This window comes from Bos mutus, chromosome 12, assembly GCF_027580195.1.
Source record: "Bos mutus isolate GX-2022 chromosome 12, NWIPB_WYAK_1.1, whole genome shotgun sequence".
In the NCBI taxonomy this organism is placed as follows: domain Eukaryota; kingdom Metazoa; phylum Chordata; class Mammalia; order Artiodactyla; family Bovidae; genus Bos; species Bos mutus.
Genome location: NC_091628.1, coordinates 17,625,992 through 17,649,035, shown reverse-complemented (window position 1 = coordinate 17,649,035; position 23,044 = coordinate 17,625,992). Strand labels below are relative to the sequence as shown.

General features: G+C 41.1%; 1 long non-coding RNA gene across 1 annotated transcript in view; it reads left to right on the top strand.

Annotated features, from left to right (window-relative positions):
• The window catches only part of LOC138990252 (uncharacterized), a 38,627-nt gene extending 35,277 nt beyond the window's left edge, over positions 1–3,350 (top strand). The window contains exon 3 of the long non-coding RNA XR_011466370.1: positions 3,235–3,350. This is a non-coding gene — a long non-coding RNA (uncharacterized lncRNA). The remainder of the gene's footprint in view (positions 1–3,234) is intronic.
• The last annotated feature ends 19,694 nt before the right edge of the window (positions 3,351–23,044 follow it).

The window sequence follows — 23,044 nt, the reverse complement described above, 5'->3', positions numbered from 1 at the left end:
CCTTCAAGTTTCAAACTTTCAAAGATGCGAATGTGCCCCTCTGTGCCAGCTGTTGTACTATTGTACTTTTCAAGGTAGTGTACTATAAGATTAAAAATGTTTTCCTTGTTTTTTTTTTTTTTGTTTTTTAATGTATTAATTTGTGTGAAAAGTATTATAAACAGTACAGTACCACATAGCTGACCATGTTAATTGGGTACCTAGGCTAACTTTGTTAGACTTACAAAAAATTCAGACTTACAAACACACTCTTGGAACAGAACTCATTCATAAGTAAGGGACTAAATGTAGTCATGCTCATTGTATAGGAATTACTGCTGCATACTCTCACTTTTACCAACTCTACAAGAGAGAGTTTGCAAAGTATATTAGCCTAATTATTAGCAAAATTCACTTCCACTTTTTTTCCTGGACAATGAACATCTACCCTTCATAAGGATGTTATTAAGATAAAATATGATAATGGTGTGAAGTTGTTTTAAAACATAACATATTCTGCAAAGGAAAATTGTTCAGGACTGATTTTCTATTTTAGCCTCTCATTGATTCACAGTCACCTCAGTTATGGGACTTTTAAGGTACAATATTCGTCTAAGTTTAATGCAAGATTTATTTTGCTTCCTAAACTGATCTTGTCAATGAACACATCACCACTTTCTTTTTTTTTTTTTGTAGTAAAATACCTTGTGGTTACTCAATAACATTTTTAATAATAAAGAATTGAAAGTATCATTTAATCACCATATATTGTGTTATACATTTCAAAAGTTTTCAGTTAGTAATCTTTTTTTTTTTTTTGAGAATTTCCTCTCACATTAAATATCTTCCTTAATATTCATCTCTAAAATTTGATGTTGGGATTTTGACATGTTTCTATCTTTATAAGTAGAAAGAAAACAATAACAATAGCAATTTTCTTCTTATATTCAAAAGCCTTCAAATGCTATCTTAAATATCTTTTGTTGTCTACATATTTTTTTCTTTTAGAAAAGTTTCTTCTTTCTAATTTTGTTGGAGTAGGTCTGAATAATGATATTTTAAAATAAAATGTCTTAAGAAGTGACTAGAAAACAGCATGATGAGTAATATCTTTTTTTAGAAAATAAGCATTTATTATAGCTGATATTTGGGCTTCCCTAGTGGCTCAGTCTATAAAGAATCCACCTGCAGTTCAGGAAATGTGGTTTTGATCCCTGGGTTGGGAAGATCCCTGGAGGAGGGCACGGCAACTCACTCCAGTATTCTTGCCTGGAGAATCCCATGGGCTGAGGAGCCTGGTGAGCTGCAGTTCATAAGGTCTCAAAGAGTCAGACATGACTGAGCAACTGAGCAAGCACATATGGCTACTATTTATGTGAAGATGCAGTGATTATATTGTTTTACTGAATCATTGAAGGACAGCAATTGACAAAACCTGTCATGTTAAAAAAATATTCTTATCCTAAAAGTTGAGAGTTATGTTTTATTTGGTGGGAATTTTTACAATATCAAGCCCAGGAGGCAGTATCTCAAGTAACTCTGAGAGAGCTACTTTGAGGAGGCAGGGGTGGAGGGTGTGAGAGGAGCCAATTTATATATTAATAGAAGCTTTGCAACAAAGAGCATATAATCTGAATTGTCAAAAGATTATTGTTAATTAAAGAATTAAAGAAAACTAGAGACCTTAAGGTATGTAGTGCTCTTCTAAGTTTAGGAAGTTTCAGGAGTCTTGGCTCACTGAAATCACTCCATTGATAGGCATATCAGCTACCTGGGGCATACCCTAATTTCCTTAGGGCTCACTGTAGGGAGTGGCTGCAGTCTGATGGCTGCTAGATGGCAGGTATTCTTTCCTTCCTGGGTTCCCTTACCAGTTCACCATAGGCTGTGGCTGCAGTCGATCATGACTGTGACATCCCTTGTTTACTGGTATGACAGGCAAAATTCCATTTATCAGCACATTAAAAAGGTTTTTTAAAATGATTCTATTTTTAAGGATCTAAAAAATCCTTAATAATTGCAAAACCAGCACATTAAAATTTCAGTGCTTAGCATTGCCCAGTAATAACTTGACATTTAATTGTGGGAACAGTCATCCAAAGAGTGGTATCACTAGTAAAATAATAAATAACCTTTCAAAGGAGGAAATTAGAGGTAAATTTACTTGGCCCTGTGCTGGGCAGCGGAGTCCACTGGAAAATAAAAGAGAGCAAGAGAATAAATTCATTGGGAAAGTGTTGGCAATGCTCAATGTGTATTAAATGGATTCAGCAAGCAAGGGAACATTAGTACAAGTTAAATGAAAACATCTTTAAAATGTGTGCAACTCGACATAAGTAGAACTGAGCTTAGTATTTTCTTCATCTGCTTTCATTCTTCAGCCAGCTTCTCCTCCTGATTTCTGTCTCAGCTGGTGGCTTTCATGCCCTCCCAGGTGTCTCTACCTGGCATCTGGAAGTCATCTGAGCTTCCTCCTTCTTTGTTAACTTTATGAGTGGCACAGTCTTATCAATGTTACCTCCTGAATTCACTCCCTTTCTTGGAATTCACTAGCTTCATTAAATTACCAGAAATGTTCCTGCCTTATCTCTTGCCACTTCTCTGTCTCACCTAGGAGACTTGTTTTTCACAACCTGCCCCAAGGATTGCTTTTTTTTTTTTGCATTAAGATTGATTCTGACACCTGACTGTTCCAGTAAAATAGTTGTTCTTATCTCTGGCCACACTTTGGAATCACCTGCCGTGTTTCAGAAAACTAATGCACTTCCAGATATTCTGACTGAATGGGTCTGGGGTGCAGCCTGCAAGGGGATTTTAAAATACTCTCCTAGTGATTCTAAGGGGCAGTCAAGGTTGAAAACCATAACAATAAATAAATCTCTTTTGTGTTGCCTTCTTTATCTTAAAACAACAGTTCTGGAGCTTGATTAAACATCAACATCACTGAGGTGCTTTAAAAAGCCCTGGCTTGGGGTTGTGGTGGATTGTGGTGGGGTTGTTGTGGACTCTAAAGTCATTGTTGTTGTTCAGATGTGCAGTTGTACCCGACTCTGTGACCCCATGAACTGCAACACTCCAGGACTCTAAGATATCCAACCAAATAATCCCAGCTTCCAGGGATCAAGCCCTTGTAAAGCCCCTCTTCTTGAGTGTGGTCAGGGCCCGTGACTTGTTTCTCACCCACAGAGCACAGCAAAGGTGATGGGCTGTCACTCAGTGATTATTGATTGTCTTAGGTTCTTTTCCCCTTTCCAGCTTGAAGAAGCCATCTGCCGTGTTGTCAGGAAGCCATGGAGAGAGCCAGGTGGCAAAGAACTGTGAGCAGCCTGAAGGAGCTGAGAGTGGCCTCCAGCCAACAGCCAGTGGGAAGGCAGGAACCTCAGTGTTACTGCCACAAAGAAAGAAATTCTGGTAACAATGTAAAGGGAGACAGATTTGTTACTGTTCATGGCTCCAGAAGGCTAAGCCCTGGGTGACACTTTGGTAGCATCTTTGCAGAGGACCCTCTTAAGGCAGCCCAGACTCCTGACCTGCAGAAGTAGAGAGATAATAAATGTGTGTGGTTTTAAGCTGCTAAGTTTGTGGTAATTTGCTTGGGGGCATCTTACACTAATTTGGGACCCTGTGTGTGTGTGTTAGTTGCTCAGCTGTGTCTGACTCTTTGTGACCCTACGAACTGTAGCCCACCAGGCTTTTCTGTCCATGGAATTCTCCAGGCAAGAATACTGGAATGGATTGCCATTCCCTTCTCCTGTAACTCTATTTATTTATAACCTACCTCAGGGATAGGCTACCCACTCCAGCATTCTTGGGCTTCCCTTGTGGCTCAGCTGCTAAAGAATCCACCTGTAACGTAGGAGACCTGGGTTCGATCTCTGGGTTGGGAAGATGCCCTGGAGAAGAGAAAGGCTACCCACTCCAGTATTCTGGCCTGAAGAATTCCATGGACTGTATAGTCCATGGGGTTGCAAAGAGTCAAACACGACTGTGCAACTTTCACTTTCACTTAAGATGAAAAGACACAAACTACTTCACTGGTTAAATATCTGGATGCCTCTGGAATGGTCCAGTAGAAGTCATCCTCAAATCCATTACATTTAAGCCTTAAGATTCCAAAGCCCTCTCTTCCACTCCTGAAGCCTTTGTGGGAGTGGAAAATGCCGTTACTGTATGCAGTGACCAAGCCCTTGGTGCTTTCAGGGGTATCTGGTCTTATCAAGTGATGCTTGGTAGGAAATGTCCACGAAATGGTCCTGAGAACTTAACGAGGTTCCTGCAAAGAGAGGACTAACCGGATTAGTGAAACCAGTTCAGGTAAAGAATCACCATTCACTTTTCCCACATATGAAATCTTCCTATGGAGGCTTAAAGTTGAGAGCAAGGAGGGTTGAGAAGGCTCTCTGTAGGCATTTTCCTGCAGGATCCACCAATTGGAACAGATTCCAGGGGCCTAAGTGAAATCTAACCTTTCTCCTCCAAACCCAGCCATGGAATAGATGCCCTTCAGAAGAGAGTTTCTGGTTGTCAGCTGTATTCAGGCAAAGATTTGATGGCAAGTCAAGGAGCAAGTGGCTGGGTTTCTATATAGGTTAAGAGTTTGAATGATACTGAATTTTAAGGTCCTTTCTATCTCTAAGAGTATATATATTCTAGGATCTGCACTACTCCTAAAATAATTCAGTGAGGAGGAGGTTCGTATCTAGGTAAATCAGCTGGTCATGAGTACTAGTCTACTGATAAATGTCCACACAGCTTCCTTCTTCTAGCAGCATCTATAAGCGTCTATAAAATAGTTGTCTGCCTCAGAACTGCTGAGTCAGTTGCCTTTTAGAGTTCCATTAATATTGTCCTTTAATCATCATTTTAGTTTCCTTTTCTGCAGATTATAAAAAATGAGGTATTGTCTTATTAAAAAAAATGTGTTTCTGGAAATTTACATTTGGTTTTCATGTGTCACTTTACACATTAGCATTTAATTTGCCCTTTTGTAATAGCAAACTTTCTAGTGATTATCCTATCTTGAATTTCACATTATTAACAATATCCATTTTGCTTTCAAAATACAGTAAAGAATAAAACACATTTTTAATACCTTCTTTCACTGTATTAGATTAGAGACATTGAACATGCTTTGGAATGCCTAATGAAGTCACAGAGTACCTTCTTTTGAAATAATTTCTTGAAGTTAATAACTCTTTAATACTATCAGGTCAGGGATTGCTTGTTTATACATACTGTGAGCCCATGCCAGATCAAGAGAAAATAAAACACAGATTTTATACACAAGGAATTTCAGGCCAGTTGAGGACAAAGTATAGGTACACATGAGGCAAAGGGATTCAAGGGAACAGTTGTGCAGAGGACAGATAAGCAGAGAGGTCAGAGATCAAAGCAGACTGGACGATGCAGTTCACAGGGGGTTCTGGAGGGAGAGCCACTCAGCTGAGCTGAGGAGGGTTGTAGGAGGTGGGTGAGAAAAAACAAAAGAAGGCAGCTGTTACTTGTTAGGGTGGAAACGATTAGGGAAGAATTAAAGCTCAGAGGCATTTGTGTATTAGTTTCCTCAGTTCAGTTCAGTTGCTCAGTTGTGTTCAACTCTTTGTGACCCCATGGGCTGCAGCATATCATGCTCCCCTGTCCTTCACCATCTCCTGGAGCTTGCTTCAACTCATGTCCATCGAGTCGATGATGCCATCCAACCATTTCATCCTCTGTTGTCCCCTCCTCCCTGCCTTCACTCTTTCCCAGAATCAGTCTTTTCTAATGAGTCAGCCCTTTGCATCAGTGGTTTTCTAGGGTTGCTGTAACAATGTACCACCAAGGACATGACTTCAAAGAGCAGACATGTATTCTTTCACTGTTCCAGAGGCCAGAAATCCAAGACAAAGGTGTGAGTAGGGCCCTGCTCCCTCTGAAGGCTCTAGAGGAGAACTGTTCTATGCCTCCCTTCCAGCATCTGATGCCTCTGACAATCCCTGACCTTCCTTGGCTTGTGGGTGCTTAGTTCCTCAGTCATGTCTGACTCTTTGCAATCCCATAGACTCTAGTCCACCAGGCTCCACTGTCTGTGGGGATTCTCCAGGCAAGAATATTGGAGTGGGTTGCCATTTCCTTCTCCAGGGGATTTTCTCAACCCAGGGATTGAATCCAGTTCTCCTTCATTGCAGGCAGATTCTTTACTGTCCAATCTCTTTGTCCATTATCACAGGGTATCTCCCCATTTCTCTTCATGTTGTCTTCATGTTGTCTTCTTTGTGCCTGATGTCACTACATTTCTTCTCCTTTTCTTATAAAGACAATAGTCAAGTTGGATTAAGGGCTCACCCTACTCCAGTATAACCTCAAATTAACTTACACCTTAATGATATTTTCAAAGACTCTGTTTCCAAAATAAGGTCTCACAGGTTCTGGTGGGTTGGATTTCAATATATCCCTGTGCGGTATTCAATTCCTCACTCAGCGGCATCTATGGGGGTTAGTGAAGAAGCCCTGAATACAGAGCTGAGGGCTGCATTGGAAGCCTGAAGAATTCTGAATGCTGGTGTATACTGCAGAGGGGAGGGGCATGCTGAAAATGTAGAGGAACACTAATAGCTTTTGTTTTATTTTATATTTGTATTATTTATCTATTTGTGCTGTGGCATGTGGGACATTTTAGTTACAGCATGCGAGCTCTTAGTTGTAGCGTGTGTGTCTAGTTCCCTGGTCAGGGATTGAACCCAGGCCCCTGCATTGAAAGCACAGATCCTCAGTCACTGCACCACCAGGAAAGTCCAAAACTCATAGTCAGAATGCATTTGGGACAAAGGGAGCAAGTTGTGGGATAGTATGCATAGTGTGATAGGCTTTATGTTTTAAAAGTGATGTAGTCTTTTATTATGTAGAGACTATTTCTGGAAAAATCCAAAATGTAGTCATAGTGGTTTCCTCTGAAAAGAGGAATTGAGGGTCTTTGGGATAAGAGTGAGATCAGAGACTTCCCGTGTATAATCTATTTTATTGTTTGATTTCTGTTTTTTTTTTTTTTTTATAACTGTGTACCGTAAATAACTTAAAAAAGTAAAATCATAAACACACTTGAGGCATTGTTATGTAAAGCCAACTAGGGATGACTTTAAAAACTGTAATAATTGTCATTAGAGAATGAAAGCATTTGTTTCCACATTGAAATTTCTTTAAATTGAGTTTTCTGGATCAGGCCATTTCTGGATGTCAAAGGACTAGCTAGCCATGGTATTAGCTAATTATTGAAATACCCAGTTGGCCTGGGTGTTTGAATGCTGATGCTCTATTTGTGGCTGCCTTTTCTGATGTCCTTGTTACTTCAGATGTTTAATTTTAAATCCATTTTCCCTCTGTGGTTTAAAGTTGCACTTTATTCCTCAGAGAGTGAAAGATAAGACTAATTATACTGCCAGTACCACAGAGAATGTGGGGTGACCTTGTCCTGAATGCTGAAGGACCCAGGATCCAGAGAGCAGCTCAGCGCATCTATTTCCAGAGCTCCAGTGACTCCCGTGGAGACAGAGAGGAGGCCGGTCTCTTTTGATGGTTCCTGTTGGCAGTGGTGAGTGGGAGATGTGGCGGCTTGGGGAGGCCGCTGCACGGAAACCTGGCCCGGAGGAGAAATGTGGATTGAAATCGTGTCTACCATGGGAATGTGATGAAACCTGTTTCTACTATATCTTCAGCATCACCTCTGCTTCCAGGCTGGTACATTCAAGTGTTCGTCACTCAGCTGTGTCCGATTCTTTGTGACCCCATGGACTGTAGCCCTCCAGGCTCCTCTGTCTATGGAATTCTCCAGTCAAGAATACTGGAGTGGGTTGCCATTTCCTTCTACAAGGGCTCTTCCTGACCCAGGAATCGAATTCAGCTCTCCTGCATTGCAGGCAGACTCTTTACTATCTAAGCCACCAGGGAAGCCCCAATGCATTCAAAGGCAGAGGCATTAACAATGATGAGGACTTCTTTCTCCAGATAGGACCCTGACCATTTTATTAGGGTTTTCTTGAACACTGCTTTCAAATCCCTAAAAAAGGGTAGTATAACAAAAACCTAATTCTTGGTCTTTATCATCCCCAGGCAGCTTATTTGGTGGCAGTGCTTCAAATCAGGGAAGTTAATATTAGGCAGAAAAATTGCTTTGTCTTTAACTCTTGCCATTCAGAGAGGCTCTGGGTATACCAAGTAGAGCATCCTTGCTCTTGCAGTTTGGGTCTCCTTGGGCTTCCAAAGCTTTAGGGTAATGCTGTTAGCAAATGCGAGAGGCTTGGCTTGATGAAGGAGTGGATAACTTGAAAGCAGCCATTCAGGGCTTCCCTGGTGGCTCAGATGGTAAAGAATCCACCTGCAATGCAGGAGACCTGGGTTTGATCCCTGGATTGGGAAGATGCCCTGGAGAAGGGAAAGGCTACCCACTCCAGTATTCTGGCCTAGAGAATTCCATGGACTAAACAGTCCATGGGGTCGCAGAGTTGGACACAACTGAGTGACTTTCACTTTCACTTTTCACTTGAGACTAAGACTTAATCAATGAAATGTAACACCCTTGCTGAACACCAGTCATAATAAGCCAGGTACTGGGGACGATCACTCAAGGCAAGATTCTTGGTCTCTGATGGGAAAGACAGACATATTACAAAATACAGGTTCACAATCATACCTGCACGTTTCTGATACCCCCAAACTTTGTGACACTGAATTCTTTTTTTCCATGACCCATCTGGCAGCAAACTTAAATGGATATAAGTCTGTTGGGATGGCTCAAAAAGTCCATTTGGGTTTTTCCATTACATCTTATGGAAAACCTGAATTAACTTTTTGACCAACTCAATATCGATATCCTTGATTTCTCCTACATAGTATTAGTTTCTTATGTTTTGCTCAAGAAAAATGGGATGGTGTACTCAGACCTCAATGGAAAAGTTACATAATGCTGTTGATTATGCATCAAAATTTTTTTCTAAAATCCCCCAATACAGAATTCTTAAACACATCTGGCACCAAGAGGTTGGTCTGGGGGTCTAGGTAACTGTTCAGTGCACCTTTCTCCTCAGGAGACCCTGCTACTGGGCCACCTGGAGTCTTCTAGGACAAGGACTCAGGTGACATTGTCTTTTCAACACAAACATTTCTATCTTTTCAGTTAGGATTTTCTGGTTTTCTGATGCATTCTGAATAATTTTCTTTCCTCACTGAAAGTGTTGCCTTGCCAAAGACTTATTCCCTTTTCCTATTAGAGAGATTAATACCTCCCCAGTTTCTCCTTGTAAGTATTGTTTAATCCGCATGCAGTTTGATTGTTTCTTTCAGAGCGCTAATTAGTCTGTGTCCTACTTAAGCTGTAGGGGGCTCTCTTTGAACAGTTAGGTATAGCAGCACCCAGGAGTCTTGTCTCTGAAACACGAAGATCAAATCAAATTTGGTCAGATCAAATAGGCTCCTGTGGACTTAATATAGATGTTTCTAAGAAGTGTTCTTTCCCTTCCTCTCATCCTCCTCCCTTTCTTTGCTGCAGACGGATATTGACTTGTTTTAAGTTTAACCTTAACGGGCACCAAGTTCTCTTTCTTTGGGATTTCATGCTCACACCCCTAAGCATTCATTTCTCTCACGTGAGCGGGACAGAATGACTCAAGTGGCCAGAGTTCCTGTGAACTTTGAGGATGAGATGGTGGGGACCCTCTTTAATACTCCTCCAGCGTGTGGGATGTAAACCACTCACTGCAGTGGGTGGCAGCTTCTTCAAGGGGCTTGGGGAAGCTTTATTTTTTCCTGCATAACTGAAAGCAGATACTCTTTGTGTGAGGCTCACTTGTCTGGGATGGAGGTGGGTGTAGGACCCAAGGACTTAGTCCTGGATAGACTCACCCTGCAGGAGAAGAGTAGAAAGGCTTTAGTTTTCTAAGAAATTTCCAGGAACCAGAAACTAGAACTCCAAGCAGCAACTGCATTCATAGTATTTCTTGTTAACATTAATAGTTTTTGTTTCCCACCCTTAGTGCTTAGGAGGAAAGCTGGTAAAAAGAAAAAAAAAAAAAAAAAGTTGGTGTGATTATTTTTAAGAATAGAAACTCTGAGTCTCCTTTTATTATTTGAAAACTTCTTCCCTCTGTCCTTATTTAAAAAGTTTATCTCCAAAATTCAATTCTTCATAGAAAATTTAGAAAATACAGCTTAGTTATAGAAGAAAAGGGAAATCCCATTATCTTGCTGCATAGACATGACTGTTTCTATCATCTTGGTGTACGCCCTTACTGACTTTTCTAAGCCTGTGTTTAAACTTGGCTGGCGCGATACATTTGGATGCTGTGTGTTCATGTACGTAGTGTGTGTCTGCACGTGAAAGTCATGGTTTCTACATTTAAAGATATTAAATGCATTTCTTCATGTTTCAGTAAATTTATTCCTCACCCATTATTTTATTCTGATTCTAGTGGTAAAAAAGAAGGCCCTTTAAACAATGGTGGTGGTGGTTTTGGAGAGGTGTGGTGACAAAGAAAAATTGCACCCAATGGATTTAAATAGGCAAAGAAAACTTTATGGAAGATAATTGGAAGAGGGGAGAGAGCTTCACCCTCAACTCCATTTAGGCAAAAGATGAGGGCGTTGAGGTGCGAGAGTGACCAGCTGGAAAAGTCCTGAAGGCCATTAGGGAGGAAGCTTGCCTGTGGGATTAGGACATCAGGGTTTACTAACTGGTGCTTATTGAAGTCAAGCTTTTACCTAATGAGGGCCTGGGAGACAGGGGTTTTATCTTCCTTGATGATATATCAAAGGGATGGCTCCCTGATCTTTGAGAAAGACATTCCTGTGCTGTAAAACTGGCAATTTTTTTTTTTTTTTTCAGTCGCCCAGTCATGTCTGACTCTTTACGACCCTATGGACTGTAGCATGCCAGGCCTCCCTGCCCTTCACCATCTCCCAGAGTTTGCTCAAACTCATGTCCATTGAGTTGATGATGCCATCCAACTATCTCATCCTGTTGTTTCCTTCTCCTGCCTTCAATCTTTCCCAGCATCAGGTCTTTTCCAAGGAGTTGGCTCTTCCCATCAGGTGGCCAGAGTATTGGAGCTTCAGCTTCAGCATCAGTCCTTCTAATGAATATTCAGGGTTGATTTCCTGTAGGATTGACTGGTTTGATCTGCTTGCTGTCCAAGGGACTCTCAAGAGTCTTCTCCAGCATCACAGTTTGAAAGGATCAATTCTTTGGCACTTAGCCTTCTTTATGGTCCTACTCACATCTGTATATGACTACTGAAAAAACCATACCTTTGACTATACGGACCTTTGTAGGCAAAGTGGTGTCTCTGCTTTTTAAACCAGCAAGAAGCTGGGAGAAGTTTTATATCCCCCAGGGGCAGAAAAAGAATTTATAATTGCAAATTTTCCAAAATATATGAAATGAGGAAAGGAAAACAGGGGTCCATTGTTCAGAAGAAACTCTGAGTAGTTTAACCTTGCTGGACGCGGGTAGAGTTGGGTGGGAGGCAAGCCTGCCAAGCCCCTAGAGAACTGTGGGAAGGAGGAGATTTCCTTAGGACCTGGTCAGCAGGGGCTCAGACCATGGTTTGCCCTGAAGAGCAGTCACCAAAAGTGTAAGTTAGTAATAAGCATCTTAGTGCATTTTCAACCATGTTTATATTCGTTACAAAGGGGAAACTGTCTGTTCAATAAAAGGGATGTCGCTGTTGTTTAGTCGCTAAGTCGTGTCCCACTCTTTTGCAACCCCATGAACTGTAGGCTGCCAGGTTCCTCTGTCCATGGATTTTCCAGGCAGGGAGACTGGAGTGGGTTGCCATTTCCTACTCCAGGGACTCTCCTGTCGCTGTCACTGGCTGCTGCGTTCTCCAAAGGCAGCCGCTCAGAGGCACAGGAGTGTGCGTGTTTACACTCCCAAGTGTATTGTTTAGCATAACATCCTCAGGGTTCACTGCCATTGTAGCAAATGGCAGGATTTCCATCATTTTTAAGACTGAATAATATTTCATTGTTTGTATAGGCCACATCTGCTTTGTCCATTCACCTATTCATGGACATTTGGGTTGTCCCCTTTTCTCTTGTGGACATGGAAGGGCAGATTCTCTATGAGATCCTGTTTTCAGTTCTTTTGGATAAACACTCAGAAGTGGGATGGCTGGAGGGAATCTGGAAAGCAACACAGGAAGCTGATGAGTAGCTTTTGAAGTCATTTAAGTGTTTGTCCTCCTCAAGGTAGCTCAGCTGGTAAAGAATCAGCCTGCAATGCAGGAGACCTGGGTTCAGTCCCTGGGTTGGGAAGGTCCCCTGGAGAAGGGAACAGCTACCCACTCCAGTATTCTGGCCTGGAGAATTCCATGGATGTAAAGTCTATGGGGTTTCAAAGAGTCAGACATGACTGAGCGACTTTCACATCACAAGTCATTTCTGCTCACAATCCTGCTCAGTAGAAAAGGATTCATAAGGAATTTATGAAATAACATAGGAGATCGATGAAAAGATTTTGTGTGCATGCATGCTAAGTTGCTTCAGCTGTGTCTGACTCTTGGCAACCCTATGGATTGTAGCCTGCCAGGCTCCTCTGTCCGAAGAGAGGAAATAGATGTGTTAAATATTGGGTGACTCCCTTGCCCTCCTCCTCAGGCTTGTCCAGTGGGACTTCTGTGGAAAGAGAGAAGCTTTGGGGTTTGGATTTCTATAGGGCCTGAGCTGGGCTTCAAGCAGTGACTGGCCCCTTGGATTTGTTTGTAAAACGTATGTGTGGAGCACTCTTTAGCTGTCACCAGATTCTCAGAAAAGGCCATGACCTTGAGGAAGCCAAGGACCAGTGCTTTAGAGACTGGCTATCCTGCTCTGTCAGATAATCACTCCGTTTGTTGCTCAGTCGTGTCCCACTCTTTGAGACCCCGTGGACTAGAGCCGACCAGGCTCCTCTGTCTGTGGGATTTTTCAGGCAATAATACTGGAGTGGGTAGCCATTCCCTGCTCCATGGGATCTTCCTGACTCAAGGATTGAGCCCATGTCTCCTGAGCCACTCTGTGGCCTTGGGTCAATTGTTTGACCTGGGGACTCAGTTTCCACATCTTAGAGTGTTTTTCAGTTCAGTTTAGTCACTCAGTCGTGGCCAACTCTTTGCGACCCCATGGACTGCAGCACGCCAGGCTTCCCTGTCCATCACCAACTCCCGGAGCTTACTCAAACTCATGTCCATTGAGTCGGTGATGCCATCCAACCATCTCATCCTCTGTCGTCCCCTTCTTCGTTCATCCAAAGCCTGTCTTTGGGTGGATAATGTACATCTCACAGGTTTGGAATAAAGTTTAAGTAAGAGGAGAACATAATGTGTTCTTCCACTTAGAGGCTTAATAATTATTTCTTTCTTTTCTTTTTTTCTCTTCTTTCCCAACTTGTCAGAGCAGAACTTCTCTCTGGATAATTTGGGACCAGCAGGTTCTATTCTGAGTGCATCCTAAGAAATGTTTAGGCTAAATAGTTTAAAAGTTATAGGAAGAAGAACCTCTGATATTAAAAAAAATTGAAACATGTTTGACATGTAACATTGTGTTAATATAAATATATAACATGTTGACTTGACAAATGATATATTTACATATCATATAAATTTATATATTTATACATCAATTTTTACATATCAATGTTTACAATTTACATATCATATCACATAGCTATTTCTTTTGGGAGGAGCTGGAATAATTAAGATCTGGTCTTTTAGGAAGTTTGATTATTACAATACAATATTGTTGTCTATATTCACTAGACCAGAAAGCTAATGATCTCTAGGACTTACGACTAGATGCAAGTCTGTACTCTGAGACAACATCTCATTTCCCCACTCCAGACCCTGGTAATCACCATTTTAACACTCATTTTAAATTAAATACCCTTTGCTGCTGTGATCACTTACCAGAGACAGTAGCAGATGTCATGGAGAAGTCCACGCAGCAGGGAGTCATCCTGGGAAGCATTTACTAAATTCCCACTGTGCTGGGAAGATGCTGGACGTGGTCTCAGAGTTCCTTCCCCCAAAGACCTTTAAAGTGGTTCTACTCAGGCTTGCTAATGAAGGACACTCGGGGCTGCCAGAGTCCACTGAGTCCTGTCTGGGAACCAGAAACCAATTATTGCTTAGTTTAGACTCCACTGAAATCTTTTCTGGGTATTTTATGGGGATGAGCTCAGTTTGGTTGTTGAGGCTCAGAGGGAGCTAATTAAAGATGTGAAATGACCAAGCAGAGTGAATCTTTGTAACACTGAACAAGTCTGGGACCAGTTCCCACTTAGATTCTAAAAAAAAAAAAAAAAAAAATCCATATTAGGACCTCCAGACTTTCCCTTTTGAGCAAAATCACTGCTTAGGTAAAATTGCAAATATGAAATTATAAAGAGATGAGATCTGGCAGTCAGTTTGAATTTTTCTTTCCCTTCCATTAATTTTGCATCTCAAATCACCAACTAGAACACGATGATATAAAGAGAATGCTGTGCATTTGCTTCCAGTCTACCATGGAGGATGTGTGAAGGGATATGTTGCTGTGAGGGCGCTGGAGGGGCTTTCAGGGGAAACAGAAGTGCACACTCAGCTGGTAGAAAGGCCTAATACGCTTTTCAACTAGACCATGCTATATGTAACATATTATATATAGTTTACAGTTTTTTTTTTTAATAAATTATGTATATCCTAAAGTTAAAACTACTACCTTCTCCCATCAAGCCATGTATCTGGCTTGAAGCCTTTGGAAATTGCCCCCGTAAGATCTGGAAGGGAACTAATTTGCACATGGTTACAGAATCAGTTGGGGTAATTCTCTAAACATTCTCACAATTTGACATGCATTTTATATTTTTTTATCTCAATTGCCAGCAGGTATTTCTTTTTTATTTTTTTTGCTTTTTAAAAAATTTAAGTTAATTTTTATTGGAGTTTAGTTGCTCTACAGTGTTGTGTTAGTTTCTGCTGTACAGCAAAGTGAGTCAGTTATGTGTGTATGTATATCCCCTCTGTTTTGGATTTCCTTCCTATTTAGGGTTTCCTTGGTGGTTCAGCTGGTAAAGAATCTGCCTGCAATGCAGGAGCCCTGGGTTCAATCCCTGGGTTGGGGAGATCCCCTGGAGTAGGAAATGGCAACCCCTTCTAGTATTCTTGCCTGGGAAATTCCATGGACAGAGGAGCTTGGTGGCCTACAGTCCATAGGGTCACAAAGAGTCGGACACCACTGAGAGACTGACACTAGGTCACCACAGAGCCCTGAGTTCCCTGTGAGATAAAGTAGCTTCTCATTCGGCAGTTCAGTTGTTCAATGTCCTACTCTTTGCAGCATTAGTTATCTATTTTATACATAGTATCAATAGTGTATATACATGAATCCCCATCTCTCAGTTCATCCTACTTCCCCTTTCCCCCCTTGGTATCCATATATTTATTCTCTATGTCTGTGTCTTTATTTCGCCAGCAGGTATTTCTTAAGGAAGAAATGCTTTCCCTTGACACATTTCCTTGCTTAGATCTGAGTCACACTGTGTTACCTTAAATTGCGCTGGTGAGTTAAATAAAATGTTGTCATTGAGCAGAATTTTCAGTTTCTCTGAGGGTTGGATATTGTCCCGATGCTCATTGAATAGAGATATCTGGGATGTTTTTACTTCATTATTAGAAGAAAAATGAATCCATCTTAGATTCTCACCTTATAAAGTACACTCTGTCAACTAATGGTTTTTTTTTTTTTTTTTTTTACCCCTGACATAGTAGACAAAAGCTAAAGTGTTAGGAACTTTTTAGAACTGAAATATTAGTTTGCCTTTCCCCAACAAAGAGTCTACAGCTATAAATAAGTCGTTTTGTTAAGAGTAGTATTTAATTCTGTGTGGAAACATCCTTTGGCAACCCATTTGCGCTTGATATTCCGAAAGGATTTCAATAGAGTCTGATCATGGGCTTGTGTTTATGAACGTTTTCCCCCCCAACAAAATAGAGCCTAAAACTGACCAATTAAATTTTTAATTTCATACAATCTGATTGTTCTTCTTCACTTAAAAAAATCAAATAAATGCCTACATAGTGGAGACATTTTTGTTTATCAGGCCTGCAAAGTACATGTTGAAATACTCCTGTGAACATTAGAGAATGGCTTTTTCTATTGTTATCTACTTTACATTTCCTCCATAATTTTACGGATAGTGGTTTGCATACAGCAGGTGCTCAGTATTTCTAATAAATTGATAATAGGACATACCAATATTTAGTGCCTTTTTTATCTTGTTACAGCAACACAATGATCTTTCATTTAAAAAAATTTTTGGTAACAGCTTTACCAAAATATAATTCACACACAATTCATCCATCTAAACTGTACAAGTCAGTGATTGTATATTCGCAGCTATGCAACCATGAACACTACTTAATTTTAGACCATTTTTATTAACCGTCCCCACCAGCCTCAAAGAAACCCTGCATTCATTAGCTCATTAGCGGTCACTCCTCACTCTCTTCCAGCCTGGTCAAATTCTCAGCAACCCCTCATCTACTTTAAGTCTTTTTAAATTTGCCCACTCTGGACTTTATTCGTGGAGTCATACAATATGGGGTTGCTTGTGTAGGATTTTTTTTTCACTTAACATAAGCTTTCAAGGTTCATCCACAGTATAGCATGTATTAGTGAGAGGGTAACAGGCAGGAAGGCTAGGGGTCTTCAAACGGAGGAAATAGGCTGAAAGGGTCAGACTTTTTTATTTCTCTCGTAAGTGGCAGGAGGAAACAAATTACACGTGTCAGATTTTTTTTCCCCTTTTCTATACAAAATTAAAAGGAGGTTTCTCTTAAAATTCTGTGTTACCATGATGACTCCTGGTTCCACCTGAACTTACCTTTTCTCAAACCTTGAGCTAACCAATGCCTTTTTTTTAATGGAAATGTTTTTCTTAAGCTATCTTTATGAACTATGTATTTACCCTAGACTCTGTCTTTCTTCCAGTCAGTTCTGCTTAAGACTCAGAACCCATAAGGGCTCAAGAAACCAGTATATTTACTCATACAATTGTTCTCCTAATCTATGTTAATGAAACTATATATTTGCTTGGAAACTTGCCTTTCTTCAAGATACATGTCAGTTGTTTTATGGCCCCGGATGACTCACCTTGTGCAATGTTATCTCAAAATGCATGTTGTGGGTGAGGGGCCTGGGCCACTCTGAGTTTTGAGATATTTCCTTTCTCTAATTAGCAGCCTGCTGATAGGCATATAACATAATGCTAAAGGCTAGCAGGGAGCTAGCTTTCTGCCCCCTTCTGATGTCTATGTCAGAAGCTTTCTCTATCTCTTTTACACTTTAATAAAACTTTATTACACAAAAGCTCTGAGTGATCAAGCCTCATCACTGGCCGTGGATTGAATTCCTCTCCTCCAGAGGCCAATAATCCCAGCATCTTTCACAATTCAGCAACAACCTTTCATTAGTACTTTATTTCTTTTTGTTGACGTAATCATTCCATAAAAGATGATGCTGTGAAAGTGCTGCACTCGATATGCCAGCAAATTTGGAAAACTCAGCAGTGGCCACAGGACTTGGAAAAGGTCAGTTTTCATTCCAGTCTCAAAGAAATGCAATGCTAAAGAATGCTCAAACTACCACACAATTGCATTCATCTCACACGCTAGTAAAGTAATGCTCAAAGTTCTCCAAGCCAGGCTTCAGCAATATGTGAACCATGAACTTCCAGATGTTCAGGCTGGTTTTAGAAAAGGCAGAGGAACCAGAGATCAAATTGCCAACATCCGCTGGATCATCGTAAAGGCAAGAGAGTTCCAGAAAAACATCTATTTCTGCTTTATTGACTATGCCAAAGCCTTTGACTGTGTGGATCACAATAAACTGTGGAAAATTCTTCAAGAGATGGGAATACCAGACCACCTGACCTGGCTCTTGAGAAATCTGTATGCAGGTCAAGAAGCAGCAGTTAGAACTGGACATGAAAAAACAGACTGGTTCCAAATCGGGAAAGGAGTGTATCAAGGCTGTATATTGTCACCCTGCTTATTTAACTTATATGCAGAGTACATCATGAGAAACACTGGGCTGGATGAAGCACAAGCTGGAATCAAGATTGCTGGGAGAAATATCAATAACTTCAGATATGCAGATGACACCACCCTTATGGCAGAAAGTGAAGAGGAACTAAAGAGCCTCTTGTTGAAAGTGAAAGCGGAGAGTGAGAAAGTTAGCTTAAAGTTCAGCATTCAGAAAACTAAGATCATGGCATCTGGTCCCATCACTTCATGGGACGTAGATGGGGAAACAGTGGAAACAGTGTCAGACTTTATTTTTTGGGGCTCCAAAATCACTGCAGATGGTGACTGTAGCCATGAAATTGAAAGACGCTTATTCCTTGGAAGTGTTAGGTAGGTAGAATAGGGAAAAGGAGTCCAAAATGGCGGTGGCTAAAAGACAAGGAAGGTCCGAGGACCAGAGTGAAGACTTCAGGCAGAACAAACAGAACAAACAGCACTCCTGGCTAAGCCCAATTTGCATAGGGCAGCCCCAGGTGGAGGAAAAACATATAAAAGGAGGAGCCAAAGCGCTTTCTCTCGGACTCTCTCTCCTGTGTGCATGCGCGCGCTCTCTCTCTCTCTTTTTCTCTCCCCACGCAAACCATTTACCACAGATTGGGACTTGAACCCATGTCCTGGGACTTGAAGCCAGCCAAAACCCAGTTTGGGATACGAACCCACGTGGCTGGAACTCAAATCCAGCCAAAACCCATGATACTTGGTTTCCGGACCTAATGAAACTCAGGTTCTTGATGTCTCATCACAGAAAGAATTCAGTGAGAGACAAAGTGATAGGTAAGAAGTGAATTTATTCAGATTCAGAGAGAAGGACACTCCACAGACAGAATGGTTTTTATAGGCTGGGTAATTTCACATGCTAATGAGTGGGAGGATTATTCCAACTGTTTTTGGGAAGGGGCGGAGATTTGGGCCAGCACCCACTCCTTGGTCTTTTAACGCTGCCTTGGAACTGTCAGGGCACCTTGGGTGTGTCATTTCACTTGCTTTATTGGCTTGCTTGTCTTTTTAATTATTGAGCTGACAAGTTCTTATATATCCTGAATACAAGTCTCTTATCAGATGTATAATTTGAAAACAGTGTCTCGCATTCAATGGGCTATATCTCTACTTTCTTGATGGTGTCCTTTGAAGCACAAGTTTAAAATTTTGATGAAGTACAATCTATCTGTGTTTCCTTTTGTTTCTTGTGCTTTGGTATTTCATTTGAACATACCATAGAGTCATGCTATAGGGGAAGATCTTAGAAGGAATACCTGGTTGGTTAATAAGGAACTCCCTCTTAAAATAGAGCTGTTTTTAGCACTAACACTAGGTACAAATGTGATTGAGAGGATGCCTGTTATAGCGTTTCCTTTCTGCACTTTGCTGTTGCAGAGAGTGCGCTTTCTGCACCCGCCCTTTAGAAGATGGGTCTGCTGTCCCACATCACCTGCCCCTGCCCACTGCTGACTTCAGATCCACATGAAGACTGGTGCCCCTGAAGGAGACCACACCCACCTCAGGTGAGGCCAGCGTGCCTTCCTATTTTCTGCTCCGTGGCCTTCTCTTTTGCGTGCAAAATAAATGACAGTGCTAGCGTCTGAAGAAAGGGGCCAATCTTTTTCCAAGATTGATTTTATCCACCTGCTTGGAGGAGGTCTGGTTCATGTGTAATGTAGATGTGCACTGCATATTGTCCTATCACAAAGAGGGCATGTTACTTATTTTTTCTTAGTTCAGTTGTTTTTCCACAGAAAAAAATTATGATTTTTTTCCTCATCACTTATAAGCCCCTTTCATATTTTTTCCTCTTCTTCAGCTAGCTTTTGTCTGAACTATGAGACAAAGAGGGCTGTGAAGTTGCCCTGTGGGTGCAGCTCTTGCCGATGAGCAGAGACTCTCTTTGTTTATGGGCTGGACTCTCCCCTGGCACCTTGACCTTGTTACCCTTTTTGAGAGGATTCACAGGAGTGATATTTCACTTCAAACAGAGCTCTGTCTTGGTGTCAACAGACATGATTTTTCACTTTCTTTCTAAAATTAAAAGCAGTGAGTTAGTCTTAAGTAAATTACACATTTCTAGACTGTACTAGAAATGAGTGCTTGCTTATGCATGAATGATCCCTGGGTCAGGAAGATCCCCTCAAGGAGGGCGTGGCAACCCAATCTAGTATTCTTGCCTGGAGAGTCCCATGGACAGAAGAGCCTGGCAGTGGGGGTCAGTCTGTGGGGTCGCAAAGAGTCGGACACAACTGAGAGACTAATACTTTATGCATGAATGACTGCTGTGACTGCCATCATCTTCATTCTTAAATAGAGACCAGAACAACTTTGGGTTCTGCAGGTCACTACCCTTGGACTGTGAGCTCTGGGGACTGTGGAATGCCAGTAGTAATGGCAGTGATAATGATGACACAGCCACTTAGTGTAGGGCACTTACATAAGCATGCACACATCCGCTTTGCTCATCACCTGATTACCAAGAAGACTGCCTTTCAGAGACGTTAATAAGCCCAAGGTCACTAGTAATGGTGAGGCTGTGTTTCAAATTACTTTTGATGGTATCTAAAGAATGAGATCTCTCTGGAACATCCCTGGCAGTCCAGTGGCTAAGACTGTGCTCCCGAACTCAGGGCCTGGGTTCAGTCCCTGGGTGGGGAGCTAAAAGCCCACATACCATAATTAAGAGTTTGCATGCCACAACTAACAGTCCTGCATGCCACAACTAAGACCCAGCACAGCCGAATAAATAACAAAAAATATAATAAAAGAAATCTCATTTCTTTTTTTTTTTTTTAAAGAGTGAGCTCTCTCCACTGTATGGGCTTCCCCTGGGGCTCCGTGGTAAAGAATCCACCTGCAATGTGAGAGACCCAAGTTTGATCTCTCCGTTGGGAAGACCCCTGGAGAAGGGAATGGCAACCCACTCCGGTATTCTTGCCTGGAGAATCCCATGGACAGAGGAGCATGATGGTCTACAGTCCATGAGGTTGCAAAGAGTTAGACACGACTAATACACACTCTCTACTATATACACCGCCTTCCTCACTTACTAAGGAGTGGTTGCCAGCTTTTAGAAGGTTAAACACTCATGTCTAGTTTATGGACCCGTTTGAATTTGGTGGGCATGCAGACAAAACTCTTATTTTTTTCTTCAATACCTCTTTCAGGCTCTGTTCAGTTTCCTTTCCCCAACTCCAAAGGAGGTTTCAGGCAGCACCCTCAGCTTTGTGAATGATCCCAGTGATGAATTCAGTGTAGGCTCTGGCCATGAGCTCCCCAGATGGACTCAGTGTGGGCTGACAGCCCCAGATCTAGGTAAATGTTTCCTTCTATATCCTGTGCAAGGTACAGCACAGCTGCATTGGGGCAATCCCAGATTTTCTTTTCTGAAGTTGTGACTTAACTTGCTTTTGTTACCCTAAGCCATCACTTGTATTTCAACAGCATATGGGTTTGGAATTTGTCAGCTTTTCCAGGTGGTGAAATGAATAAAAATACTTTTCTTAGCTTCCCTCCATTTTCCTTGTTTAACTATTCTGAAACACTCTTTCCTTGATGCCTTTTTGAGAACTTAAATCTTCATGAGAGGACTTCTATTCTTGAGGTGGTGAGACAGTGTTAAGCTTTAATGTACCTAAGATTCTCTATTATGTGGTCCCACATTTTTTCTTCAACTCCCTAAATTTCTGACTGATGCTCTTTGCCAGTAGTGATGCCAAACACTTACCCAGATCCCTTGAAACTTGCCCAAGACTCAGATACCCATTTCTGCTGCAGAGAGCTCACAGCCCAGGACTTTCAGGAATTGCCCTGGATTAAAGGAACTCCCCACCTAGGGTTGAACCCCTCCCTCAGAACAGGGGCAGTGGGCATTCCTTGCCTGGTCACTGCAGGAAGGTTGAGGGGGAGGGGGCATGGTATAAAGGTCATGCCACTTTCAGCAGTTTGGACAATTTCATCTCCATTTCAGAGTCCCTCCCTTGGGTCTGTTTGTGTCCTTTGCTGCCATCCTATTGCCTAAATTCTGATTTTCCCTGTTAAAATGTGTTTTATACTACAATTTTCCTCAAAAGTGTTTTGGGAAACATAAACAGGATTAAGTTCCAAATAGTTCTATTTAAAATATTGTTTTTTTCCCTAGGTATTTCCCCCAAACTAGCTTGAAAACATAATGTTTATGAGAACATTTAAAATGTTAAAAAAAGTTAAAAATGTTTTTTAACATTTTCTGTTAAAAGCCTTGTTTTCTACCATATTTTTACTCAAAAGTTGCTTGGAAACTTTGCTTTTTCTCTTTATCCCAGCAGACATTCTGCACTTTCTAAGAATTTCTTTTATTAGATTTTTTTTTCTAAAAGTTATCTTGGAAACACAGCTCTCCCTCCACTCCAGCCGCCTCTCCCCAGTTTTACTAGAATTACTGTATACAATTTACTGTATAAATTTGAGATATAGCAAGATGATTTGATTTGCATATACGTGAAATGATTACCACAGTAGGTTCAGCTAACATGCATCATCTCATAAAGACACAATAAAAAGAAAAAAAGAAAAAAAACTCCCTGGAATGAGAATTCATGATTTATTTTCCTAACTCTCCTATATATCATACAGCAGTTATAACATCTTAGTCATTATGTTGTACATTATGTTCCTAGTACTTACTCATCTTATAGCAGAAAGTTTCAATCTTTTAATCACTTTTCTTCATTTCCCCCTCACCCCGCCTTCCACCTTTGGTAACCACAAGTCTGATTTCTCTTTCTGAGTTTGTTTTTGCTTTGTTTTTTTTAGATTCCATGTATAAGTGAGATCATACAGTATTTGTTTTTCTCTGACTTTTTTCACGTAGCATAATGCCTTCGAACTTCATCTGTGTTGTCACAAATGGCAGGATTTCTCTGTTTTTTTTTTTTTTTATGACTGAATAATATTCCATTGTGTGTGTGTGTGTGTGTATATTGGAGAAGGAATATATATATATGTCACAACTTCTTTATCCATTCTTCCCTTGATGG